Genomic DNA, 13330 nt, shown 5'->3' with positions numbered 1-13330 from the left:
AGAGAATTTGCCCTCCCCCCCCCCATGAGAGAGACATCATGCATTCAAATGAGCAAAGTGGCAGTTGGTCAAGGCCACACCCCCAGCCTCAACATGTAAGTGCTTAAAAAACATAAGTACAATATTTAACTAAATATGTTCCAGCACTGGTGACATTATTTTCAAAGCTGATTTAGCACCATAACACCCCATTAAATTATCATTATTGTTATTATTATTTTGATATGATGTTAAGCTATGAGTTTCACATGTATTTTGATATTATAAAGCTGGCACAATGATTTAACATGTTAATTCACCAATTTCACCTACCAATGGCAAACGTCCTACAGATATTTCGACGTCCAATTAAATTCCACACTGACTGTACCTTTAAACCACCCGGCTGTCCTGCGCAGCGCACATCGCAGTCTGGAACGGTCCCAGTTACCGCGCATGCGCCAGAAGTTGCTGCCGCAGACAGCAGCAGCCAGCAGTGATTCGGCAGCGCAGGGCAACGGGAGAAAATCTGTCCGTTTTAGACCATGGCGACGTACTAAACGATGCCTTTCGCAGAGGTGAACGGAGAGTAAGTAGTTGTATTTTGATAACACGGCTGCCGCCCAACACTGTGTGACATCCTCTGAAATTGTGGCATACATATTAGGAAAGCTCACGAAGGCAACAATGGGACTGTTTCAGACTGGCTGGCTAGGTTAGCTAGCCCGGAGCCTAGGCAGTCAGCTGGCACACTGACTGGCAACATGCAGCTTTATAGCTACTGTGCTGGACTCCTGTATTGTCTGTATATCTACTGTAAACCCTGGCGGCTTAACTGTCTTTTATGAGGCAAAAATGTCTATTCAGGCGCTAAAGGAGCCGTACATTCTTGTTGAAAGCTGGTGTTACCTGAATGAAACTGTGCGCGTGTGTAGTAGAGCTGTTAAGCTAGTTGTTTTTTTGCATTAAGACAACAACCACTAAGGATTAAGGAGAGCTCCCTTCGCTTGCCAAATTATTTAACATCATCATTTGGACTTCCATGAACATGATGCAGATAGTTCTGTGTCACCCCTCAAGAGAAATGCTAAGTACCTTTCCTAGAAGAAGCCAGCTGCGGATGAAGTTATCTTACGCTATTCAAAGTATAGCTTACATATGTCGCTAAGTTGTCTCCCACTGCTAGTATCCGATACACTCCTTGAGACGTGTAGACATGGATCCGTGTTTGGAGTCAGTCGTGTTCACTTGTGAGACTAATGTGTGTACGCTCCTCGCTCGCAGCGTGTCTGCAAATAGCACCTCTCGATTTAAAGGCAGGGGAAAGTGTTTCCACCTGCAAAGGCAAGTGTTAAAGGTGATAACAAAAGGTTGACGTCACCGGGCTCATCCTGATCCTGCCGCACAACCCCGACCACGGAGGAGGAGGTGGAGGAGGAGGAGGAGGAGGAGTAGTTTCAGAGGAGGAGAGCAGCTTTTTGCCATAGCGCCTAATGCTTCGTGTCTGGAAGGAAAAGGTCTATCTCTGATCAAATTTCAGGTAACCTAAGGGCACACTTAACTAATGGGATCCTATCGATGTTTCACCCCCTCCAAGCCTGATCTTTACACGGCGGAATGTTAATGTTGCCACAGCCTGTCCTTGTTGTCTTTGGCTGCTCTGAGTCTGGCTTTATTGTTGTTGTCGGGTCTATAATGTCATGGAGCTTGACGGATATGATTAAAAAAAAAAAAAAAAAAAAAAAAAAAAAAAAAAAAAACGCAGTAAAGCAACACTCCTGCGACTGACTGGACTATGGAAGTGATCGGGTTTACTCTGCACATGGTAAGATGATACAACTGAGTAATGTCGAGAAGAGAGAGAGAGACAGATGAAAACTGTTCAGTCTACATTTGCATGACTATATTTCCAGTTGAATAAATCCGTCGTTATGTAAAAAGGCCATTATCTTTCCTTTACATTGACAAAGGTGAGACTGTCTTGTTAAATGGCAGCAGGGAGGATGTGCTCAGTGGTATCCTGTGCTTACTCAAACAAGAGCCTGACATTACTTGCCCAAAAGTGCACTTTTGCAACGTAGCTTTCTACCCCTACATTTTGCAAAGAGCAGATAATTAAATTTCAGACCTTGTTGTCTGGGGAACTCGGGGCCCCTAGACTCCCTGCAATTAGCGTGTAGAATGAACCCTTTTTGCATTGGGGTGCTATCTGTCCCAGCACAATGAAGATTAATTAGGTCCTAAAAACAAATGGCTGCTAAGCCTCTCCCCATCTGTAAAACGCAGTCCGCTTCTAATGACAGCCATCTGACAGTTACCTAAGAAGAATGAGTTTGCTTCAAAGGTACTATGAGATATTGTGACAACAGTGACTCTGTAGATTTTGCAGTAGCTTACAGCGTAATAATAGAAAAATAAGTTTGGCTTTGTGTCCTTTTCAACATGTAATGACTTCTGATTTGTGTGTTAGAGCTTACTTCTACTGGCAGCAGATAAGCCAGAATGTCAGGAGCATCTGGTTAGTTTGTTCATGTCATGCTGGTCAGCATTGTAGAAAATTACAGCGTTCCGCCAAATTGAAATACCACTTGAATGCATGTGTTAATTAGATCTCTGCATGGCTTTTCAAAGTGTCTCTCCTCCTTTGCCAGTGAGTCATGTGCTGACTCTTTGACCTGTCACCGCAAACCCAGAGTCTTTGCTGAGGGCAACTTGACAGGAAAGCAAGTTGCTTTTGTTTTTTTCCTTCAGCCAACCACTGACAGATATATTGGGACATATTGATTTACATTGTGGGCAGAGGAGTGTATTTACCTCTAAAATACTTGTGTAGCATCTTGGCTGCTATAGCCTCTCAGTCTACCATTGCCTCTAGACAAGGTTAAACTACTGCCAAAAAAATACATATTGTGGAGAACGTACACTGTACACACCTACGTATTCGAGTTTACTTACATTTTAAAGTAGACTAGTGAGTAGAGTTCAGTGTGAATGTTATATGAGCCCACACACTTTTCTAGATACTATCCTCACTGTATCAAACGTTGTTCTAGTTAGTGAGTTAGTCAGTGATTAGTGAGTGGTAATTAGTTTCACAGAGCCAAATCAATCATTCTGAGCACCTTACTCTGAATCCCGGGTTCACCACATGACAGCCAAATGATCTGATTCCCAACATTAGGCTCATCTCAGACAACAGTAATAAGGGGATAACATCAAAGCTTTGCTTTATTTCTCAGAGACTTCATAGCAAGACTATGAATAACAGATCACAAGGTACAAAGAGTGAACCAGAGAACTTGAGCACAGTTTTTATGTTTCAGCTGTTGTTGGGATTCACAGGGAGCTCATTAAAATACATTGATTAGTAGCAATCCTGATTCTGTGATTGTTGACTGTGAAATGGCTTAACTAACCAGCACATTTTTTGATGCAATGCTTTTCTGTGCTGGAATGAGCCACTTGGCTGAGGCTCATTTCGGTTTATTCAAAGCCAGTCATTTGATGTAGCATTTTAGAGACGGTACTTGAATTGTAAATGTGTAACGGTACGCTCTTCTCAATGCAATACATTTCTTCCTTTCATATTCCAGCGGGGGCCTGTGTATGTCCAATCACTTGCAGGTGTTGTCTGAATTTGATGTGCACATCAGATTTTTATTTTCCTCACCCCGGTAGTTTTAGATGAGCGGAATTTGTTGAATATCATCCATTTGCTAAATGAGGCTGACCCCCCCCCGTCCCAGACAGCAGGCCAGGGACGTTCCAGGTACCAATAATGTGCCACCCGGCTCCACCTTTCAATCCTCCAGTCACCAAGGCAGCTGTCAGCCCATACTCAGCCACCCACTACTTGGAGATAGGTTCTGTGAGGCCACCCGATGTCTTCCCAGCTGTAAGAATTTGTTTTCAGACAAAAGGCAGACGTTCGGTAGCCTTTGTGTCAAAGTCAGGAGACCCAATGTGAGGATCAAATGCAGGCCAGGCTGGCAGTTAAGAACTGGGGCCACGTGATGCATCCAGTTTGATGATGCACCTCTGAGAAAAAGGGACTGACCTGCAGGGCTCAGGCTGTGGGTTAGCTGTGATGGTATTTAGTTTTGTTCACATGGGTTGTCTTATGTTGTGCTGAATGACTACAGGCGCTAAGCCTGATTCTTTGTTTGCTGAATTTTTGTGTTCTTTGTGACACTTTTTCCTTTTTGTATGGATTTGCATGTTAGCTGGCAGGTCCAATTAGGGCAAAAAGCCCTGCTCTTGCTGGGTAGTTTGCGTAATCAGCAAACCTGAGGCTTTAAGCCAGGGAGTGCTGCAACCCGATGTTAAAAACACCAAGACCAAAGGGCTTTCTGAAATTGTTGTGTCTTCAGCTTGAGGGCAATCAGGAAAGAATCTAAGCCTCCCGGTGACATTCACGTCAAAAACAGCAGTCATAGCAGCAGGAGGAATAAGGCTTGGTTTAGGCCAGCATCTGTCTGATCAGGCTTGTCAGAGGCACTGGAGAGAGACAACAGGGTTCTTTATCCACCTTCAGTGCACAGGAACAGCAGAAGAGAAGGGCAGATACTGTTATCGGTTTATGGCACAAGATAAGGCTGCCTCAAACGGATCACCGACCCTCCACTGACACTCTCCACCCCCAGTACCAACCCACTGTAATAGGAGGTTGCCAGACGACTCCCATATCACTCTTAAGTAATCCTAATAGACGCCATTAGCATGTCTGCGGTTATTGCTGTAGTTTTCCAGCGTCCATGCCAACTGTACATATCAGGGCATCATTAGCCACCACCGGAGAGGCTCTGAGTCTGACCCGGTCTGCAGGGTCAGGAAGAATGCCACAACAAAGCACCAGTAAAGCTGTAGGGGATATCAAGTGGAGGGGATAGAGGGAGAGCGAATTCAAAGTGCCATAGTTGGCGCAGACATTAGATAAAGCTAAGCTACCAGAGGATTATAGAGGGAGATATAAAATGCTGTTGGCTAATTGGGCTTTATTTTTAATATTTCAGAGAGTTCGTTAGAGACTAAATTGGTTGAGGATTTCAGCTCTGGCTGGAGACTAAGAGTCTGTTTGGAACAGGCTTTACAACCTGAATAATGGCAGATCATTTTTTTTACTGCCTTGTCATTGAACACAGCGTATAGTGTGTTTGGAGAAATGTTACTCTTTAATACCAGAATTTCAGTTGTGTTATATGGGTGCATTTCCCAGTTTTTGCCATACTGTAAGCCTAGTTATCTTACATTCACTGACTATTCTGAAAGTCATATATTTGAGGTATTTAAAATCCCAGTATTTTATTTTCTTGCCAAGAGAGTAGGTCTGTGAAATTGGTAATACAACTGTTTTTTTGTTTTTTTTTACTCTTTGTAACCTTTGGCAAGACACAGTAACCCGAAAGATGGAGTTTATGGTATCATACAGTCATATTTTCCAAAATCACCAAGCAGTGAGTGTTTGTGAAACCCTGACAAAGCAGTCGACGCTCGGAGGCTTGCTTTGTTAAGAGCTTTGCTGGGGAGGGACTGAGGCTGAGGCGAGCGGTCAATGCACGGCACTTTGCCATGACCCTTCTCAGTTTATCAACTCGCACCACTTCTCCAGGCCTCAGTGTGTGGGTGTGTTGTTTCTGTGTGCGTGCGGCGGACTGGAGATCGAGCAGCGCTTAGAATGGGGCCCTTTTATAACCTCTTAACCCTCTGGTCCTGTTTGCTGCCATTGTTGGCCACACTGAATGGTATCTCCATGCCTTGAAAAGTAACCAGATGACATTCTTCCTGTTGTTCAAAAGGGCCCAGGGTTGTGTCGTGAAAAGCGGCTGAAAGGATAGGCAAAGACTGACCTTCAGAGGCTAATCTCTGGCATGTCATTCAATGCCTGTTTGAAGCGAATGCAGACCTTTCTCGCTGATTGCAACGTACCAAGTCAAACATGGCAGAAATTCCTATGAGGTTTTCAACAGTTACACGCAGAAAACAGTCAAGTTAGTTTTTTATTTAACCTCCACTATAAAGAAACCGGAGGGTGTTTTGTAGCGGCTAAACTGAATCGTTATTCCAGACAGGCAGTGTGTCTGACACCTACATTGTCCAAACAGTCTCCCCAGCCTGTGACTGAGCCCTCTGTACACAGACCTGTGGCATCAGGAGCCCCTCTGTACCGCATGCTGAAATACCGCCGCTGCTGTGAAAGCAGTGGGGATGAAATGCACTTAGCGAGACAGTAAACATCGGTGCAGCTCTCAAACTAGCTTACTTTGTTTATGTCTCCTCTCCGGTGTATTTGCTGTCTTCGTCTGGCTGCTTTTTCTGGAATGTGCATTGATGCAATTGTCGCTCTGCCAGGGGTAGGGGGTGCTGGCTATAATCACAGATCATAGTAAGGATGAGCGACATGGCCTAAAATCCATATTGTAATATACATTGCAGCCTCTTGCGATATATATATCGATATATATATATATATATATATCTCCTAAGGAAAGCCAAACTGCTAAATGTGTTTATTTTTTATAAAGACAAGGAAACGTAGTTTTGAGAACATTTATTGTGCAAAACTGTAATCGTACAACATAATGTTGCAGATAAAGAAAATCCAAGAAAAAGCTTAAAGTATTGGGTTTCTTTGCTTTGATGCAAACCATTCTAAAAGGCACTACACTTAGTTCTCCCAAGATGCAGAGAACAAGAAAAACTGTCTTTTTAGTTAAGGAACAGACCCTGTACTGAAAATACTTTTATTAGGCAAATATGCACAGATACTTTAAATAAAAACACATTTCAAACATAAAGTTTCTTACCTGCAGCTTAATGTAACTCATTTTGTTCTTTTTATATAATGAAAACTGCGGTCTTGTTAATAAAGGAATGGATACTGTGAATTAGGGAAATACTTCCAGTATTAGGCATGGCTATTTTGAAAAGTGTAGTGCAAAGATACTTCAAATGAAAACATAATAAAGTGCAAAATGAAAGCAAAATCATTTTTTGAAAATAGATACTTCCAGTATAAGGTACATATACATAACTAAAGAAAGCATAAAAGTTTTAAAATTACAGTAGTGCCATGCCATAGAGAGTAAAAAGTGCAAAACAGTGACAGCGCACACTTGTACACACACACGTGGTGTAGTCTACGTGATACGCAGGTATACACAATATACCCACTAAGAATGCTCCAGGATTTCCATATATCTACTTAAAAATGCACAATACTTTCTATTAAATTAGTTGGTATTTCCAACTTAAAGTTGTGCATTAAAGTGTATCAGAATGAAGGAAATTAAGTCTTTGATGCTCACATCTTCCCAGGGGGAGGACACCCGGACGCCCCACTTTGATATGTCCATTCTGGTCCGTGTTAGGCCTGCACGATTCAGGGAAATATATGAATCACGATTTTGTTTTTTTTGTTTTTTTAATAAAGCTTAGAATTGATATAGGACCAAACATTTTTTTGGGCACCTATAGCACATTGGGCATCACCACAAGCCTGTAAACACAGAGGCTTCAATGAAGAGAAGGGAGAGCATTGCAGCGCTTTAAAACCTATTTCATACGTTCTATGTTTAAAACTCACAGAAGACTGTAGTAGCGTTTGTGATGCCGTCGGCTCGTAAAGTGAAATGAGAATCAGTCATAAAAAAGGTATTTAAAAATGAAGTTGTGAACAAGGTGAATCAAGATCGCAATTTTATAACAATTAATTATACAGGCCTAGTCCATATATTTATATAGTACAGTAGACCCGCTAAAATACATTAGAGTACACCACTGCACGCACATAAACATGTACAGTACAAGCCAAAAGTTTGGACCCACCCTCTCATTCAATGCGTTTCCTTTATTTTCATGAAGGCATCTAAACTATGAATGAACACATATGGAATTATGTACTTAACAAAAAAAGTGTGAAATAACATGTCTTATATTCTAGTTTCTTCAAAGTAGCCACCCTTTGCTTTTTTGATAACGCTGCAAACCTTTGGTGTTTTCTCAATGACCTTCATGAGGTAGTCACCTGAAATGGTTTCCCTTCACAAGTGGGCCTTGTCAGGGTTAATTAGAGGAGTTTCTTGCCTTGTTAATGGGGTTGGGACCATCAGTTGTGTTGTGCAGAAGTCAGGTTGATACACAGCCGACAGCCTATTGGACAACTGGTAGAATTCATATTATGGCAAGAACCAATCGGCTAAGTAAAGACAAATGAGTGTCCATCATTACTTTAAGAAATAAAGGTCAGTCGGTCCGGAAAATTGTCCAATCAGCTTTGGCCGCGACTCTGGAAGACTTGGAGTTAAACTCTGGAGTCATTCTTAAAAAAGAAGATGTGTTTGTAGATTTGCCAACCGGCTACGGAAAAAGTTGGTTCCGGTTGGTTGTAGCGCTATCCTATTGCGTGCATAGAGGGAATTTAAAAGAGAACCGTTTATCCCGCCCCTCAAATTGAGCCCTGCCAATGGGGAGTTCCCAGACCCACATCCAGATGCTTGTCAGGTTACCGCTCTTTTACCAGCTTCTCCATAGCCCGTGCGACCATGTTTACTTAAGATGACGACGATGTGTTGCAGCCGGTTGCAGCTCGTGGCTCTAAATTTCGCGGCTAGATTGCATCATCAACATCGCAATAATGCAATATAGTTTAAATCCCTTATCGTAGGCCAACTTTGTATCGTTTATACTGCATATCATTTCTATCGCCCATTACTAGTTCATAGCTGAATATAGTTCAGGCAGTAATAGGATAGGAGTTGCATTATTGTCCTGAACTAGAAGCCCACACTTGACAACCCCCCCCCATAGGTTTAAAAGTCGCTATTTAAACTCTGAACCACAACATTTCTGCAACACACAAAGATTAACAGCCTTCAGAGCATTGGACAGTGTTGGTACATAGTTGTAGAGTTTGATCTAACATTGTGACTCTCACCCCCCCTTAAACAGATGCTTTTAGTCTACACTGAGAACCTGTCTTCACCATTAAAGCGTTGAAGGGGATTTACTTTTCAGCACGTTAGAATACGCTTTACTGGCATCGAGCTGTCTTTGTGCCTGTCTAAATGATCTCTGAGAGCAGGTCTTTGGGTGAGAACAACATTTTCTCCCTGACTCTTGTGAACAGCACTCCTGCTTCCTGTGTTCACACTGTGCCACCTGTATGGGGTTAAGATTGGGGTCAGCCCTCTTGCGGGAGTCTGTTGTCTGGGGCCCCTTTTTTAGGAGCTGGTTGTGCTGGGGGACTGACGTGGAAAAAGAAAAGCTGTCAAGTTTCTACGGGCTTCCTTTGTCAGACATCTTTCAACGATAAATGATTGGCATATCTCCTGCCATTTCCCCCTTTTGTTTGAGTTTGAGAGCAAATAATGGAAATTGCCCATTATGTGTGATGTGTTTGCAACCTGCGTGCGTGTGGAAGTGCGCACACATGAAACTGCGAGGTTGTTTACAAAGGAAGCATTGAATTAGAAAAGGAAAATGCCAACTTTTATCATGCTACAGCACAACCATTTTGCATTAGTCAGAAAATATCCCCTGAAGTAGTGTAACATCCGCAGAATGTGATTGAGATAGAGAGGGAGACGGGGTGGGGGCAGAGGAAGAAGGGTGGGCCACAATTTTGAAAGGCATACTTGAAAGTGCTCGTGTGTAAAGAGTCCTGAGGCAGGTCATGTTGCTGTGTGACAGAGAAGCATTCGTCTTGCTCTGTATCTGACGTCCCAGGGTCTCATTGCGAGGGTTTGCCTGCGCTGCGTGTCAGCTTTCTGTAATTAATAGCCAGTAGCCCCCTCACCCCATCAAGGGACCAGGTGCTGCTTAGATCTGCTCTGGCATGGAAAGACAGCAGATACACTGGTGGTGGGTTTCACGGTTATTAGGATAAAAATCACAGATGTCACCAACAGCTCTCTCACTGTATACATCTCAGCGGAGTGCGTACTTGTATAAAGTTTGCAGTCCTAGACCCAAAACAAATGGATGTTTCATCATTACGGTGAGTTTGGATGGTGCACTGGCGATGGATAGTTTGTTGGTGAAAGACGCGGTTCATTTAGTCTACTTTGTGTCGAGCGCCATTGTGCTCTCGTCCTGTGCTGTTTAGCAGGGCTCGCGGCCCCGACAGATTGCCATCCCGATGGGGAGATTTACCCAGCCAACACTGCCAATGGCACTGACACCATCATTAGGCTTTGATCAGCTGCAGTCTGCAAGGGGAAGAAGAGAGAGAGAGTAATATTCTTGATCTAATTACTAGGAGACATTTCAGGCAGTGTAATGTGTGATTTAACCTCTTGTCAGAGGCTATAAAAGGAAGCTGGGTTAATCTTCCTGGCAACCTCTTTTTCCACGCAGGGGAGAGTGCCTTTTAAATTTCCTTTTCCCATGAAGCTGGTGGAAAAACCAGCACGCCAGTGCAGTATGAGAACACACCCCGGCTGACTTTGTACGTGAAATCTCTCAAGGCAAGAGTTCTCTGACCTTTGAATGTTACCAACAGCTGGTTCGCAGGAACTCATGTGCTTTTGGAGAATTGCAAGTAGAACCAAAAAGCTGTCCTTTTGACTTCTGTGTGCACCCTCCAAATGGATTGTTTTGCAGCTCTCTCTCTCTCCCTCCTCTGTCTCTCTCTTTGTCTCATTCTTTCACTTTTTCTTTCTCTCCCTCACCACCCACACACTGCAGCATGTGGAGTGCAGGAGACTTGATCGAGCAAATAGATTGTAAGCGCAATCGAGAGGTTTGGGTTAATCAGTCAAACATAGTTAAACAATTCTTTGGACATGAAGGGATTAGTCTTGCCTGCGTTGAGCTCATCAGAGCCCATTCTCCCCAGCGCTGGCCGGGCTTTTAGGGCCAAGGGCCACGGCCTCTCGGGCTCCATGGAGAACCACACACACGCACCCCTCAGCATGCTCCATTGCCTCTGAATGCCCCACCACTCTTCTCCCCCTTTGTTGCAGAGTACAATTGGAATGATGGATTAGCAAATTAAATGCAGACCTTTCTATTCATGGCCACCCTTGCTCAAAGTCTCATTCACGGGATCTATCGCTACTTTAAAATCAGTACCATGTTCACTTTATGTCCCTAAATTCCTTTTAGAAAAGTGTGTATTTTGCCGTTTAACGCATTCCTCAAAACCAAGCTCCTCGACAAAACAGCTTTTTTTTTTTTTGTTTTTTTTGTTTTTTTTGTTTTTTTTGCAGGATGACTTCCTGCACATGTTCCTCCCCTTTTTATTTGAGTGATGGCCCTGATATGATGATGTGTTGGCAAGCTCCAAGTGCACAGGTGCAGCCTGGCTGAGCCTGCTCTACATTACCTGTGTCACTGTCTCCTCCATGTCCCTAAGAGCAGAGAGCTGAGCTGCCCAACCCACATACCCTTTTAGAAAGCCATGATCCGCTTTGTGGTGTTTGAGGTTTTATTTTCAACTGTTGTTCACTCACTAATATTACTTGGTATAACTTGGCCATGACGTTTACATATATTTGATTTTCTACTTTGTTCTACCACTGTTTTAACCCACAGCACTTTGTTGCTTCTGGCGATGCTATCTTTGAATCTTTTATGTCACATTTGCAAAACCTCTGCTCGGCTGTTGGAACTGCGGTGAGGTTAGGTTGTTCAGAACAGACAAATAACCAGCTACTATTTAAGTATTTTTTTTTGTTGTTGCACAAAATAAACTTGTGGCAACTGTGAGAAATAGCTGCTTTTCTCTGGTTTAATTGGGATAACCAAATACTGATTTTAGGAGTGTTGGCCGGCTGTTGTGACGGCGGTGAGGTACGTTCAATATATCAATATCAAGTATTTATCTTCGAATGTTAATCATATAGTGGTATTTTCTTAAAATTGTGAAATATTCTGTGTAGAATTATGGAGAACTTGTGACATTTTGATATCAGAGGAATAACTTTTTTTGAACAATGTTACATTATTATTTTGTTGAGCTCTATATATTCAGCATCCATGTTACAAAGGACTCTTAGGTGATCTTACTGGTTTCCCTTCAGTGCAGCCCAAGTTTGATTCTGTATTTCAAAGTTCAGTTTTTAAGCCCAGGTTCCATTTTTTGTGACTGTTTTCCACAAAGCAAATAGCACAGACCCCTGTTATCTCTTCCCCCCCCCTCCAGTGGAGTGTGTGTGTGGGGGGGGGGGGGGGGGGGGGGGGGGGGGGTGGAATTGCTGTGCTCTATAGAGACCCCAATTAGCAGGACTAGCAGGCCTCCTGAAGGTCACTCCCAGAGCCTTGGTGTAAGAACAGAGGAGGTCTGGGCCGGACAGCAGCAGCTGTGGGAGTGACAGGGCCGAGACTCTCACCCGGACCCAGGAGTCCTAACACAATAACCACACTTTCCTAAAAGCAACAGCAGTTTGCATATTCTCCGTTTTTGCATTGCACAGTGTCGGCAAAAAGTGATTCATTTTTGCTAAAGGTCAAGTGTTCTCGGCGGACTGTCATAGAAGACTGTGGCCATATCTGAGGGATCCATTTGTCATTAGCTCCAAAGTCCCCTACTTCATCAGCCCGTGTCTGGTGTCTGCTATCTCGGCCTGATTGATGGCTCTGTCCTTATTGCAGGGAACGAGGGTCGATGGCAAAAATTTGCTGCTGGGTGCATTAATGCTGTGCTCAATGGCGTAGACCTTTTGAGCATGCCTCATCAGTCTTGAATCATTGGACGGCCGCGGGAGATCTGTATGAGAGGGGATAATGCAAGAAAGCAAAAGAGAGTGAGCGATAGGAAAAGGAGTTTTATCATCTGGGCTAACTATTACTCATATGACTCTATCTCACTGGTACAGGACCGAAGAAGAGATTGAATATTTTAAGCTAATCTTTGTTATGAACCAGAACAAAGAATAAGTAACCAAGATAACCAATCTGACCAGGAATTTGATGCTAGCTTTCGGTATTTGACAGTTAACCATACTTAACGATAAATGAACACATTTTGGTCTGTATTTAAACATATTGAGGTTGAAAGTCCAGCCATTGTGGAATTCTAAACTCAATCTGTACAAATTGGTGGACAAAACTGGGGTCAGGGGCAAAATATGGAAGTGAGTTAACTTACAAGATAAATAGTTTTGACATCCCAACATTTCAGTGCTAAAGAGCTGCTAAATCAGTACTTGCATAATCATAAATAGTGCTGAGGTTGTTGTGTGACATTTGGCTTGGTATTGTAGTTGGTGTTGTACATTAAACCAGTACCTGTGTAGGAATACAAATTGAGAAAGAAATTTGTGCCATGACAACATCAACACACACCCTAACCCTATCAGTATGTGTAGGCTCGCAGACAGACAGACAGACAGAGGGCCCTGCGAGTCTGGGA

General features: G+C 43.2%; 1 protein-coding gene and 1 long non-coding RNA gene across 4 annotated transcripts in view; one reads left to right on the top strand and one right to left on the bottom strand.

The window, feature by feature from the left end:
* Window positions 1-7195, bottom strand: part of LOC116700525 (uncharacterized) — a 10735-nt gene extending 3540 nt beyond the window's left edge. The window contains exons 1-2 of the long non-coding RNA XR_004334675.1: window positions 7106-7195; window positions 4630-4632 (exon numbers count right to left, since the gene is read on the bottom strand). This is a non-coding gene — a long non-coding RNA (uncharacterized LOC116700525). The remainder of the gene's footprint in view (window positions 1-4629; window positions 4633-7105) is intronic.
* The window catches only part of fam222ba (family with sequence similarity 222 member Ba), a 31150-nt gene continuing 18231 nt past the window's right edge, over window positions 412-13330 (top strand). The window contains exon 1 of one of the 3 annotated variants that reach the window (XM_032533805.1): window positions 412-568. The gene's annotated coding sequence lies outside the window, so the exon portion shown is untranslated. Of the gene's footprint in view, window positions 569-1464; window positions 1520-13330 lie in introns of those variants that run through there. The other 2 variants (XM_032533806.1, XM_032533807.1) reach the window with 2 other exon arrangements.

This window comes from Etheostoma spectabile, chromosome 13 (assembly GCF_008692095.1).
Source record: "Etheostoma spectabile isolate EspeVRDwgs_2016 chromosome 13, UIUC_Espe_1.0, whole genome shotgun sequence".
NCBI lineage: Eukaryota > Metazoa > Chordata > Actinopteri > Perciformes > Percidae > Etheostoma > Etheostoma spectabile.
Note: the sequence above shows the minus strand (reverse complement) of the source record. Positions and strands in the feature narration are given on the sequence as shown.